Below are 15,504 nucleotides of genomic sequence, written 5' to 3'. Positions count from 1 at the left end.
TCCTAGAATGCTTAACACTGCCCTACATGAACCCCTCATCCCTCAGGTCTGAGATCCCATCTCTAGAAATGGCTGTTGTTCAGAAAAGCTTTCCATGAGATCAGGTTTTCTTGTTTCACGTTCCCATGGAACATTTAACTCTATTTTAAAAAGTGCATCCTGTCAGCACAGTATTTCCTTTTAAAGCTAAGGTCTGGCTCCAGTACTACATGCAGTCCATGACAGAATAAATGGCATCTGAATTTTGGTCACAATTTTTCCCCCAACACCTAGCACACTGCATGACTCAGAGTAATCACTCAATTATTATTTACTCATTCATTTCACTCCCAACTCTAGTCCCATTTCCTTCGTTCGTAACTTCAGTGGTTCCCTCATTCAGCAAATATTAATCATAATAAAGGCTAATTAAACCCTGTTATGTACCAGTACCTGAGCTAAGCACTCTGTAAGTGCCTTCTCCTGAATATCTCACGTTAACACTATGAGGAAAGTAGTATTATTTCCCTTCAATAGAAGGGAGAGGCAACAGAAATATAGTTTCTAAGGCCATGCCATTATTAAATGGCAGAGCAAGGATTTGAACCCAGTTCTGTCTGGATTTTAATCTCATGTTCCTGAGAACTGCTCTGATAAGGAGTAGTGGAGGCAAGATCTCCTTATGGTGAAGGGTAAGTCTGAAGCAAGTGATCACCTCCTTTCCTCATGTAGTTGATGGGAAGCAAAATATTGGTGGTAGCTTCTATCCCCTGTGATAAACTGAAAGGCATGAGAACTGGTGGGGCAAGAGAGCTCTGTGTCCTCGCTCCCTTCTCCCAGAACCTAGCATGTTACAAAGCCTAAACCTTGTTTCTAACTACACCTTGGCTTCCTTCTTAGGTAGGCCTTCGGAGGTTGGGAGGAAAGCACAGTCTTCTTTAAGGCTCTAGCCAGTCTCTGCTGGAGTTTTAGGGATGACTAGAAGCAGGTATGTGGTCTACTGGAGAAGGGAATGGCAAACCACTTCAGTATTCTTGCATTGAGAACCCTGTGAACAGTATGAAAAGGAAAAATGATAGGATACTGAAAGAGAAACTCCCTAGGTTGGTAGGTGCCCAGTATGCTACTGGAGATCAGTGGAGAAATAACTCCAGAAAGAATGAAGGGATGGAGCCAAAGCAAAAAAAAATACCAAGTTGTGGATGTGACTGGTGATAGAAGCAAGGTCCAATGCTGTAAAGAGCAATATTGCATAGGAACCTGGAAAGTTAGGTCCATGAATCCAGACAATTTGGAAGTGGTCAAACAGGAGATGGCAAGAGTGAACGTCGGCATTCTAGGATTCAGTGAACTAAGATGGACTGGAATGGGTGAATTTAACTCAAATGGCCATTATCTTTATTACTGTGGGCAGGAATCCCTTAGAAGAAATGGAGTAGCCGTCATGGTCAACAAAAGAGTCCGAAATGCAGTACTTGGATGCAATCTCAAAAACGACAGCATGATCTCTGTTCGTTTCCGAGGCAAACCATTCAATATCATGGTGATCCAAGCCTATGTCCCAACCAGTAACGCTGAAGAAGCTGAAGCTGAACATTTCTATGAAGACCTACAAGACCTTTTAGAACTAACACCCAAAAAAGATGTCCTTTTCATTATAGGGGACTGGAACGCAAAAGTAGGAAGTCAAGAAACACCTGGAGTAACAGGCAAATTTGGCCTTGAGTATGAAATGAAGCAGGGCAAAGGCTAATAGAGTTTTGCCAAGAGAACGCACTGGTCATAGCAACACCCTCTTCCAACAACACAAGAGAAGACTCTACACATGGACATCACCAGACAGTCAACACCAAAATCAGACTGATTATATTCTTTACAGCCAAAGATGGAGATGCTCTATACAGTCAGCAAAAACAAGACCAGGAGCTGACTGTGGCTCAGATCATGAACTCCTTATTGCCAAATTCAGACTTAAATTGAAGAAAGTAGGGAAAACCACTAGACCATTCAGGTATGACCTAAATCAAATGTCTTATGACTATACAGTGGAAGTGAGAAATAGATTTAAGGGACTAGATCTGATAGAGTGCCTGATGAACTATGGACAGAGGTTCATCACATTGTATAGGAGACAGGGATCAAGACCATCCCCATGGAAAAGAAATGCAAAAAAGCAAAATGATTGTCTGAGGTGGCCTTACAAATAGCTGTGAAAAGAAGAGAAGCAAAAAGCAAAGGAGAAAAGGAAAGATATTCCCATTTGAATGCAGCGTTCCAAAGAATACAAGGAGAGATAAGAAAGACTTCCTCAGTGATCAATGCAAAGAAATAGAGGAAAACAACAGAATGGGAAAGACTAGAGATCTCTTCAAGAAAATTAGAGATACCAAGAAAATATTTCATGCAAAGATGGACTTGATAAAGGACAGAAATGGTATGGATATAACAGAAGCAGAAGATATTAAGAAGAGGTGGCAAGAATACACAGAACTGTACAAAAAAGATCTTCATGACCCAGATAATCACGATGGTGTGATCACTCACCTAGAGCCAGACATCCTGGAATGTGAAGTCAAGTGGGCCTTAGAAAGCATCCCTATGAACAAAGCTAGTGGAGGTGATAGAATTCCAATTGAGCTATTTCAAATCCTGAAAGATGATGCTGTGAAAGTGCTGCACTCAATATGCCAGCAAATTTGGAAAACTCAGTAGTGGCCACAGGACTGGAAAAGGTCAGTTTTCATTCCAATCCCAAAGAAAGGCAATCCCAAAGAATGATCAAACTACCACACAATTGCGCTCATCTCACACGCTAGTAAGTGATGCTCAAAATTCTCCAAGTCAGGCTTCCACAATATGTGAACCATGAACTTCCAGATGTTCAAGGTGGTTTTAGAAAAGGCAGAGGAACCAGAGATCAAATTACCAATATTCGCTGGATCATCGAAAAAGCAAGAGAGTTCCAGAAAAACATCTATTTCTGCTTTATTGACTATGCCAAAGCCTTTGACTGTGTGGATCACAATGAACTGTGGAAAATTCTTCAAGAGATTAGAATACCAGACCACCTGCCCTGCCTCTTGAGAAACCTGTATGCAGGTCAGGAAGCAACAGTTAGAACTGGATATGGACCAACAGACTGGTTCCAAATAGGAAAAGGAGTACATCAAGGCTGTATATTGTCACCCTGCTTATTTAGCTTATATGCAGAGTACATCATGAGATACACTGGGCTGGAAGAAGCACAAGCTGGAATCAAGACTGCCGGGAGAAATATCAATAATGTCAGATATGCAGATGACACCACCCTTATGGCAGAAAGTGAAGAGGAACTAAAAAGCTTGATGAAAGTGAAAGAGGAGAGTGAAAAAGTTGGCTTAAAGCTCAACATTCAGAAAACTAAGATCATGGCATCTGGTCCTATCACTTCATGGCAAATAGATGGAGAGACAGTGGAAACAGTGTCAGACTTTATTTTTTGGGGCTCCAAAATCACTGCAGATGGTGATTGCAGCCTTGAAATTAAAAGACACTTACTCCTTGGAAGGAAAGTTATGACCAACCTAGATAGCATATTAAAAAGCAGAGACATTACTTTGCCGACAAAGGTCCATCTAGTCAAGGCTATGGTTTTTCCAGTGATCATGTATGAATGTGACAACTGGACTATAAAGAAAGCTGAGCACCAAAGAATTGATGCTTTTGAACTGTGGTGTTGGAGAAGACTCTTGAGAGTTCCTTGGACTGCAAGGAGATCTAACCAGTCCATCCTAAAGGAGATCAGTCCTGGGTGTTCATTGGAAGGACTGATGCTGAGGCTGAAACTCTAAAACTTTGGCCACCTCATGCGAAGAGTTGACTCATTAGAAAAGGCCCTGATGCTGGAAGGGATTGAGGGCAGGAGGAGAAGGGGACGACAGATGATGAGATGGCTGGATGGCATCACCGACACAATGCACATGAGTTTGGGTGAACTCCGGGAGTTGGTGATGGACAGGGAGGCCTGGTGTTCTGCGATTCATGGGGTTGCAAAGAGTTGGAAACGACTGAGCGACTGAACTGAACTGGAAGCAGGTAACCTACCTGTGAAGTAGCAGAACCATGGTCTTGCCAAATACGCCTGTGCTCATTATTTGCTGAGCAAAATGACTCCCACACTAATTTGTCAGTGTAGCTAGCAGACTGGAGGTGCTGCAGGACCCCTGACTGCCTGGTAATCTAATGAAACAGGGAATACTTCATTACCCTTCAGGCTTTGCACTCTTTCTGAACCTAATTATTGTTGTTGCCACCTACTGCTCAGGGCTGAACTGGCTGACATCTTATCATGGTTGTGTCAGCCTTTTCGGTCACCTAAAGATGTATGTCAGCTGTAGTGTCCCAGAGCTTAAGGAATTAGTAATGAGCAGATGAGTGAGGCTGAGCAGAGGGATACGACCTCTGATCATGAAGTTCAATGTGTTAGACGTATTGCTTTCCAAGTACAAACTCTGATAGGTTTCCTGAGGGGATGCAAAGATTCTGAGCAAAGTCTCCAAACAAACGGAACAGAGAGAATGACCTCACATGAATATAGAACTTGGCGTTTACTTTCACAAACCTCGTTGGATTCTCTCTCCTCTTATTGAAAAATTTATTACTTTATTGTGCCAGACCTATGTCCCTTTCAGAGAGAGTCAGCTCTTTCTTTACAAAGCTACCTCCACTCATATGAAAATTACGTTATCTGTATCCCAAGCAGGGACACTTTCTGAGAATGAAAGGAAGCACTAAGATAATCAGTAGACATTAATTGGTCTATAACAAGCATAAAATGGAACTGTCCTGGGCAAACTGCACAATGCCCCAATGGACTCCTTGATGTTATTAATCCCCAGTAAGAATCAAGTAGAAAATCACTGCTAGGAAGCCCTAATTTTTAAGAATAAAGGGAGGCCGTGGCATAAAATGTGGGACTTGAACTGCTTTTTGACTGTACAGGTTAGAGGCCTTCAAAGCCATTGCCGCTGGAGATCCCTAGTTCCCACAGCAGAAAGGTGAGAAGAAAAGCTGTCAGTGTTGGTAATGGAAGCTGATTAAGAGCCTGGGCAAGGCTGCAGGTTGGCCCTGCTAAAAAGACCAGACCAAATAGAAATCTAATTGAAAAATGTCACCTCGTCATAAATGATTCACTCAACAATGCTGAAGGAATGGCTTAGAGCTTTGCCAACAGAAGCCAGGCCCCTCCTATCCCTTCTGATCTTGGTTGTTAGGTCCTTGAACTGAAAATGCAGTTTATGTCATCCAGTCTTCCGAGTTAAGATTTGGGTGGGGGATTCTTAAAGCAAGTAGTGGCTTAGTGAATAGGACCAAAGAGAACACACTCAGCTTAAGGGCAAGCATCAAACTTGGGGAAACAGTTTAAGGTGGGAAAACAGAATGCTACAGAACTCTATAAAGCCAGTGACAAAAATGGAAGTATTGCTCTCAAGTAACCTAGAAAGAGGGCATTTATGAAACACGTAGGAAGAATATCAATTTTAGACAAGCACATCCTTGATAGCTCTAAAATATGTTCTCTGTAAAATATACTCTGCAAAAACAAATTAGATGTCAATAACAATTGTTAACATTTGTTGAGCACTTATTCTGTGTCAGGCCCTATTCAAAACATATAACATGTATTTTTTCATTCAGATAAGATATAGGAAGAAATAAAATGAAGTTGAATAAATTTAAATAAATTAAAATTGCAATGGCAGAATTTGAATACTACATTAGAAACAACAAAGGGTTGATTTGATAACTGTGAAACATCTAATCCTTGGTATAGAAAAGAATTTATTTTAAAATGCATATAAAAAAGGCAAGTGGATGATAGCTGTTAAACATTATGACACCAACATACTTAAAGACTAATAAAAACATAAGGAGAAAATGACAAAGATGAAAATGAAATAGGCAGCTTGCACACAGTGATTTGCATTTGAAAGGCCAAGAGATAAAAGTAAATAGGTAGAGATGTGAAAAAATAAAATGTTAAGGTTAATTTAATAAATACATACCAAACTTTGTATTCTAGAAAGAATATACCTTTCTGTATTCAACTTCCAATAAAGCACTTATCAGGATAAAATATGTGTGTGGAGACTGTAAAAGTGTTTCAAATGACTCCCAAAATAATCAGAAATCAAATATATCATTAAAAAAAATTTATTTGGCTTAGATGCCATCCACTGCGTTAGGAGTACAGAGCTTTAGCCACTGGACTACCAGGAAAGTCCCATACTATCCTAAAGGAAATAATATTAAAAATTAATAACAAGCGTATTTGAAAAGTCTACTCATTTTGAATGAAAATATTATAAGTATTCTTGGTCAAAGAGAAAAGTAAAAGTTAGTAATATAAAATTAAGAAATTAACAATAATATTAAGTATGAAAGAGTATAGGCAAAGCTAAATTCAGAGGCAAATTCTTATCTTTAAATGCTTTTATTCTTAATATAAGACAAAAATAAGTTAAATACTAAATATAAGAAACTGGATAAGAAAAACAACAATAGGAAGCAAGAGGTAGAGATTAATGTAGATAAAAGATAAATTATTTTGTTTTTAAAGGTAATATTTTTCAAATTCAAAGAAAGCAATAAATTTCATACTGTATGGTCTATTATAGAATATAAAGAAATTGTATCAGTTCTTTTTATGGGTTTAATCTATTGCTAAAACCTGAGAGTAAGACAGATCAACCTACATAATGTATTAGTGTATATTATGTATGGTTATGCATATTAAAATTATACTGTAATTTATTCCAGAAGTATAAAAATAGTAGTAAGACTCTATTAATAAAAGTCATCCACATTAATGGATCAGAGGAGAAACATGATTTGGTAAGACATATAATTAAATACCCATATGTATTAAGTTACATGTTCAGTAACTTGGGAATTTAAATACAGAATTTAAATATTTCTAGAGTGGCAGAATTATTCATCTGAAACCTATAACTCACATTATGTTAATGTTGAAATGATAGGTATATCCCCACTGAAGTCACAAGTAAGGGGGGATATGCTCTGTTTAAAAAGTGATCTAGGGAGAAAATATTTGCAAAAGACATCTCTGATAAAGGCCTTATCCAAAATATATTAGAACTCAACAATAAAGAGTAAATTATCCAATTTTGAAGGAGGCAAACAATCTGAACAGACACCTCACCAAAGATGATATACAGATGGAAACTAACATGAAAATGCATGTTCACCATCATGCATCACTAGGGAAATGGCAATTTAAAACAGTAAAATATTGCTACATAGCTGCTAGAATGTCTAAAATCCAAAACACTGACAACACCAACTGCCTATGAGAATGCAGAACAGGAACCCTCATTTCTTGCTAATGGGAAAGCAAAATAGTATCAAAAGACAGTTTCGCAGTGTCTTCTAAAACTAAACATGCTATTACCATATAATCCAGCATGGTGATTGTTGGTATTTACCAAGAAGATGAAAATTTATATTCATACAAAGCCTGTACACAAATATTTATGACAGCTTTATTCACAACTGCCCAAACTTGGAATCAGCCAAGATATCCTTCAACAGCTGGATGGATAAATAAGTATTTATCATGTAGACTAGGATATCAGGCGTTAATTAGCTTTAATGGAGAATAGTCTCTACGTGCCATGAATAGTGCGGGTTGCCCTCAGAACCCAGAACTGAGTAAGTATCAAGTCTTTCCGTTGTTTCCATCCCATTCAGACTGTAGAAGCGTACAGTCACTCACCCTTGTGCATAGTCACAACCTTTGTGGTTCCTCTCTATCTTAGCTCACCTGGAACATCTCCATATACTGCTTGGACACATATACTTTCCACTGACTTTGCCCAAGCTTTAATAAGCTGAAAGAAAACCGGTTATTGATGAGAAATGCAAAACACAAATAACACTTTACTGATGAATAATGATGAAGCACATTTGGCCATATGTCAACAAGCTTAAAGATAGGAGGCTGATCGTGATTAATATCATGTGCATTCCCCTCAAAGAGTTCCATGAAAGTCTTACAATTTGCAGAACTAAACTGTAGTTTGTGTGTAAACAAGATCTTAATGGTTCCTGGAATATCCTCACATTTTAAAATAATGATCTTGAAAACCAAAACCAAACATCAGTGCCTACAAATGCTGTGAATTGTAATCGATATATCTTAAGACATTAAAAATCCACAGAGCTTAGAAGAGGATGCATCAATTAACATCTCTATTGAATATGCAAGACTGTGTCAAATCACAGATTTGACAAATCACTGTGTAGGAGCTGGTGTGAACCTGCTGTTTTTAGTACTTGGGCTACATTTATTGGGCCAAAAATGAGTTACATAAAAATGTCTTGGTAGAAATGGCAATGAGAATCATTCCTGGGAAGATATGTTTAGCTGCACGGAGCTCAGAAAAAAATTGACTTAAAAATACATTTCTAGTGTTACAATTTATATACAGTAAAATGCACCGAATCAGCCCTATTTAGTTTGCATGTGACCAAGCCTGTTGGGGCTTCCCTGGTGGCTCAGTGGTAAAGAATCTGTCTGCAGTACAGGAGACCTGGGTTCCATCCCTGGGTTGGGAAGATTCCCTGGAGAAGGGTGTGGCACCCACTCCTTTATTCTTGCCTGGAAAATTCCATGGACAGAGGAGCCTGGAGGGCTACAATCCATGGGGTTGCAAAGAGCTGGACACAACTGAGTGACTAACAATTTCGCTTTCAAGCCAGCCAAAACCTTCAGTCACATTGACTTAATCATCATGTGTGTGTTGTCTCCTGAGCTGAAAGTTTAGGGATTCAGATATAGCTGGATGCAGGGGCTCAGGTGGTGTCATCAGGACAGTCTGGTTTTCAGCTTTGTTTTCTTTCTTTGCTGGTTTCAGCCACCCTCTCTCCTTGTGCCCCTCGCAATTCCCCATCTGTTTTTTCCTGAGTTGAAGTCCAGGCAAAATGAGAACTCCCTTTTTCTTACAGTTCTGACTAAAGTCAGAAGACTGCAGGTCTTTGGCTTGGATTAGGTCACATACCTTTCCAAACACTGGTCACTGTGGCTGGGGGTTTGGAGGATCTGTTCTACCCTCTTCCCGTGTACTGGGGAAACAGGATAATTGGAGTGCTGGTACCAGAAAACAAAGAATGGATGCTGGACAAGAAAGTTAACAAAGGTCCATGAAAACTCGGAAGGAGGCTTTAATCTCTTCTTACATGAAATGGTGATGTGATGATGATATTAATGAACACAATCACTATTGCCTATGAAATCCCCACTGTATTCCAAGCTCTATCTACAAACAATCCTGATCATAACACCGTAAAACCAGCGTTAGTGTGCCCTTCTACTAAGGGTGACACTGAAGCTCAAAAAGATTAAATGAATTGCCAAGATTGAGTAGCTATTATGTGATGAAGTCAGGATTTTAACCAAAGTCTCTCTCTCTGTCCTAGCTCAGTCTATTTTGCCTGTTCCTAAGTAAGCATTTCCTGCTTGTGATTTGATAGGGAAAAAATTGTCCATGTGTGTGTGTGTGTGTGTGTGTATCTGTCTACTGAGAATTCAGAGACAGATGGCTAAGAAGACAAGTCACACAGGGAAAAAAGATGCTTTCAGAGTGGGTACTCCTGATTGTATGGGTGTGTCCCACCAGCAGTTCATTTTGCATCTGTGGAAACTCCCAGGTCCACATGTGGCTGGGAGACCCCCATCTATGGGGACTCTGTGAGGTGGGCAGGCAGTTTTTCCACATCACATATTTCGATGGCTTTGTTTTCCTTGTCAAGTTCTCAACAGCTGCGAAACTTATTAAGACAGAATCATGTTGCATATTCATCAGACGACTTGTTAATCATCTGCTAGGCCCCTCCAGAGAGCAGGAGTCCTGGAGCTCAAATGATGAATAACAGACAGCATGTCCTCACCCGCTCTTGAGTGATGGTATTGGCAATGATATAAAAGTTTTTGGGAAAGTGGGTTTAAAGCAGGAGAATTTGTTGTTTGTGACTACACTGTAATTTCTTTTTGATCATCTACTTGTTATCTTCCTCTATTCCCACTGTTTAGGTAAAACAGGAATACTCTCCAGTTTACAGAAGGGAAAATAGACCCAAAGAATGAATGGAGGGCTTCAGTGTAGGGCATGCTGGAATTCAGGTCTCTTAATCCTTTATTCATGGGCTTCCCTGGTGACTCAGTGGTAAAGAATTTGCCTGCAGTGCAGGAGATACAGGTTCCATCCCTGATCCAGAAAGATCTCCTGGAGAAGGAAATGGCAACCCTATTCATGCTTGGGAAATGCCATGGGTAGAGGACCCTGTTGAACTACAGTCCAAGGGGGAGCCAAAGAGTCACACACAACTTGGCAACTAAACACCAGCCCTTCATTCAGCATCCCTAGGAGTGGGGACCTCTCCTCTGTGCCTTGCCGCAAGAAGCTGCTCATTCAAACACATGGTTATCAAGTATACATGCCCTTTGTCTCTTTAGTTCACCAACAAATTCCAAATTCCTAAAACAGTGCCTGGGCCATAGAAGAGGGTCAGAAATATTTGCTGAGTGAATCCAAGCTCCCTAGACTCCAAGTAGGCACCTTACTTATGACACCCAATGAACATAGCCTGGTGTCAATCCACTATGATTTCCAGGAGTAGTGTTTTCTACAAGGCCTCACAAAGAGCCACAGTGAATGCTGCTGATTCCCACAAACCCAGTCTGATTGCACATCCTCGCTCAGGATGCCTCTTTAGGTTTCTTGCCAGATCTCAAAGTTATGCCTCAAAATTGCTCCTCCTGTCTGCTATGTTCTTCCTTCACCACTTACCTTAAGATGGGCCCAGCTCCTGCTTTAATTCTTCCAAAGCACAGATAATACTGGTCTGAGGTATTTAATAATTAATTTTCTTTTCTGTAGAATGAACACAGTAATAGTGGAGCCTATTTCATAGTGATTATCAGGAATTCCTGAGATAATAGGTGTGAAATATCAGGTGTGGAGTAAGTATGGTAAGAATTAGCTATTGTCATTATCATCAAGAGTTGCTGGAACCAGATCACTGGGTTCAGGTTCCAGCTCTGCTCTTTGATAGCTGTGTGATCTTATTGCTTAACTTCCCTCTGCCTCAGCTTCTCATCCGTAAAATGGGGATAAAAATGGAATTTGCCTAATAGTGCTTCTATGAGGCTTAAATGAATCAATATCTTGTAAAGAAGATGGAGTATTTCCTGACACATAGTCAGTGTCATAAATGTAGCATCTGGTCAGATATCCAGTATTTCAGCTCCTGGAATCCTGGGTTCTCAGAACCCCATTTCTCCACTTTGCTTTTATTCACCACTTTCTTGGAATTCCTCACCTTCACCCTACCCAGTCGTTCACACATCCTTTGTCCTCTACCTTTCTCTTCAGATCTTGTCAGAGGAAAAAATATTGTTAGATCCAGAATGGCTCAGTCCACGATTAAGATGGCCTGTTAAAGCTCTTCACTAAAATTCTCAACATCTCAGAAGTACATGCGTGTGTCTACATGTACATTTAGGCCCAGAGGCATCCGGGCTTTGCCGACCACCCATCCCTCTTATAAATCCATCTCCCGCTCCTTGACCTTGTGTCTGTCCTGCAGGGTAGCCTTGATCCACCTCCTTTGAGGGTTCTCTCTTTCTGCGGGGAGTATAACATGCTAGTGGTTAAGAGAACTGTCTTCTGAAGCAGACAGAGCCTGGAGAAGTCTTGACTCTGTGATTCCTACCCCAGACAAGTTGCTTTCTTCTCTTGCTCCTCAATTCCCTCACCTGTAAAGTGGGTAGAATAAAAGTTACCTCATTGACTCTGAGGCTTAGAAAAGTTGTGTGAACACACATTTATGTGAAAGTAAGTAGTAACATGGCAGTTGTGTATAAAATTCATAATCTGCAGTGATCCCTTTAGTTTTTTCACTCCAATTCACTACACAAGAGAGGATGAGATGGTTGGATGGCATCACCGACTCACTGGACATGAGTTTGAGTAAACTCCGGGAGTTGGTGGTGGACAGGGAGGCCTGGTGTGCTGCAGTCCATGGGGTTGCCAAAAAGTCAGACATGACTGAGCAACTGAACTGGACTGAACTACACAATAAATGACAGATCAGTTATTGTTATACTTTGTGGCATGTTAAAATCATCTAGATAGATTTTAAGGCTCTGAGGCTCATGGAATATGCCAGACTAATTAGAATTTCTAGCAGGGGTGGATACTAGTATTTTTAAAATATACCAAAGGCTGCCAAGTTTGGGGCCAGTATTATAAATTGCTTTCCAGTATCTTTGCAAATGGCATGAACCATAGAGTTTGGCCCTGCTGTGTGATCTGATACTGCTGTGTCTAAGGAGATCTTGCCTGTGAGTGTTGTTTTGCCCATGTGTCATATCAGCCCAGCCAGAATATGAGGGCCAAGAGAACTGACCACGGCACAGGCCTCCTTGTCTTCGCCATCCTAAAGCCTAGAAAGATGCGTGTCTTGAATTCAGCATGAGTTTGTTCTTGATGAATTAATTGAAATAGAAAATAGGTTTCAGCTGGTAGAAATGTGACCTGACAGGCCATTTCAAAGAGGTTGAAAGCTGAGAGCAGGGACTCTGAGGCCAGGCCACGCTGCTTGCTGCTTGATTTGAAATATGACACTCTCTAATTGTGTGACCTTAGATAAGTTAATTAACCTCTTTGTGCTTCAATTTCTCCATCCATAAAAGGGAGTTAATAATAAGACCTACTTCTTAGAGTTGTTGTAAGAATTAAATACAATACACGTGAAGTACTTAACATAATACTTCAGCAGTAAGTGTTGCCTGTTACTACTATTATTATCCTGAAGACTTGTTCTACCCTGCCTCAGAGTTCAGCTACAAGCCTATGAAACAAGCTGGTGTGATCATAAGATGTTTATTTCTCCATTTCCTTGGATGGGGTCTGAGACAGTAGAGTTACTTCATTTTAAATTCTGTAATGCATCAGAGTTTTTTGTTTGTTTTTGCTTTTTGTTTTGTTTTTGTTTATTTTAGTACTCAATACCGTGCCTGACACATACTAGAACTCAATAAATGTTCAAATGAAAGAATAAATAGAGGAGCTGGGCCATCTCTCTAAGACACTGCTGGTTATCGTTGTAAGAGAGGAGGGAATGTGTCTTTTTCAAAAGGAAATACAAATACAGACAAGACTCAGAATGGAGAAAACAGACATCCTGGGCACATTGTCATTTAAATCATCATCAGATGCTACATGTAATTCTTGACACTGACTTCCCACAAGTCTGCCTTATTGTTGCAGAACAATTTTTTCTGGCTGTTTATTTTTGTAGTCTCTCCATCTCAGCCTTTGTTGGGTCCCCACATCATCTTTGCTAATTCATTCAGTTATCAAAGCGGCAATGCCTAATTATAAGCTACAGTGAAACAAGTCTAGAAGGGAACACTGTGACAAGTTTCCCTCTGCCTCAGAAAAGGGCCACATGTCAGCATGTGGCTCAGACGCTTTCTGTTTCTTGAATGCATCAGCTCAGTTACCAGGTCTATGGCCATTCATAATGTGTTTGTCTTACAGATGCTACAGGTTCTGCTTGTTCCATATGGTGCTTTTAAATTAACTCATTTATTTTTTAATTTCATTTTTGGTTGCACTGGGTCTTTGTTGTCGTGCACAGACTTTTTCTAGTTACAGAGGGTAGGGGCTACTCTTCGTTGTAGTGTGTGGGCTTCTCTCTGCAGTGGCTTCTCTTGTTGTGAAGCACAGGCTCCAGGTGAGCAGCCTTCAGTAGTTGTAGCACATGGGCTTAGTAGCTCCACAGCATGTGGGATCATCCTGGACCAGGGATCAAACCCATATCCCTAGCATTGGCAGTCAGATTCTTATCCACTAGACCATCAGCGAAATCCTGGATCATGAGTTTGTCTACCTTTAAAAGGAAATATAAACCTTTTTGGGGAGGGTACATTTATCTATTAGCTTGGAGAATCCATCTGGTATGATCTGAGAGTGATAAGAAAGTGTTAGTTGCTCAGTCATATCCAACTCTTTGCAACCCCATGGATTGTAGCCCACCAGGCTCCTCTGCCCATGGAACTCTCCAGGCTAGAACACTGGAGTGGGTTGTCATTCCCTTCTCCAGGGGATATTATCTGAAAACTAGGTAAATGGTGGGTGATGGTACAACTGTGAAAGAGAAGACAGTAGATCAGGGTGTATTTTTTTTTTAATTGAAATGTAGTTGATTAAAGTGTGGTGGTTCAGTGGTAAAGAACCTGCCTGCCAATGCAGATGACACAGGAGACAGGGATTTGATCCCTGGGTCAGGAAGATCCCCTGGAGAAGGAAATGGCAACCCACTCCCATATTCTTGCCAGAAAAATTCCATGGATAGAGGAGCCTGGCAGGCTATAGCCCATTAGGTTGCAAAGAGTTGGACATGACTGAGCGACTGAGTTCACTCAGCCACACAAGTTAACCCTAATGCTACCAGAGGATGTTAATACTCTTATCTGAAACCACAATGGAAACAAAGGGATCTGTGGTCAAATAAATTTAGAAAACTGACTAAGCTCTGAGAGAGAGAAGGAATTCATCCTAGATGTATGTCCTGTTTCTGACTCTTTGGAACCAGAGCTGTTTTATTTTTGGTCCTCCAAAGCAAATCGAACACTTAATAAACATATTGTTCAGTCACTCAGTCATGTCTGACTCTTTGTGACCCCATGGGCTGCAGCACACCAGGCTTCCAGGTTCTTCTCTATCTCCCAGAGTTTGTTCAAACTCATGTCCATTGAGTCAGTGATGCTATTTAACCATCTCATCTTCTGTCACTCCCTTCCCCTCTTGCCTTCAATCTTTCCCAGCATCAGGATCTTTTCCAATGAGTCAGTTGTTTTAAAATGTGTGGAAGCTCTAAAGACATATTTTGCCTTGGAACCAGCTTTCCTGTCATCAGTAGACCCAAGACTGTCCCTGGTATCTTGTTTCTCCTATTTCCATCCCCTGGCCTGCCTTGACCATGAGTTATTCTCTCTCTGCATTACCTCTACCTGACTGCAGCTCCCCCTGCCCCCCTCACACACCCCCACCCTGCACCATCTCCTGTTTAGTCTCTTCTCCCATACCTGCCTGCTTGAGTCCCTTTTATTAATCTGGCAGCAAGAAATCTTTACATTAGCTCCAGGCTCTCTGAATATCCAAGAGAGCTTTTGGCACTGTGGCCCCTCAGCAAATGATTCTTTTAGAGTCAGCTGATCTGAAGCAGAAAGAGTTCTTTTGGGGAAGTCACAAGTCTTTGATGGTAGGAAGTACAGACATATAAGATAAAGTTTTTCCCATGAAATCTTGAAGGGATCCATGGAAGATCTGTGGAGGAGGAACTGTGTTCTAAACCAGCAACTTTCAAGCATATTCATTCTACGGCTTTTCAGCATGTTTTTCCACCTCAAAATGTTTCTATTTTCTTTTATTTAAATAGTCATGCACTTGTTTTAGA

This window comes from Muntiacus reevesi, chromosome 2, assembly GCF_963930625.1.
Source record: "Muntiacus reevesi chromosome 2, mMunRee1.1, whole genome shotgun sequence".
Lineage (NCBI taxonomy): Eukaryota > Metazoa > Chordata > Mammalia > Artiodactyla > Cervidae > Muntiacus > Muntiacus reevesi.
This window is presented reverse-complemented; position numbering follows the sequence as displayed.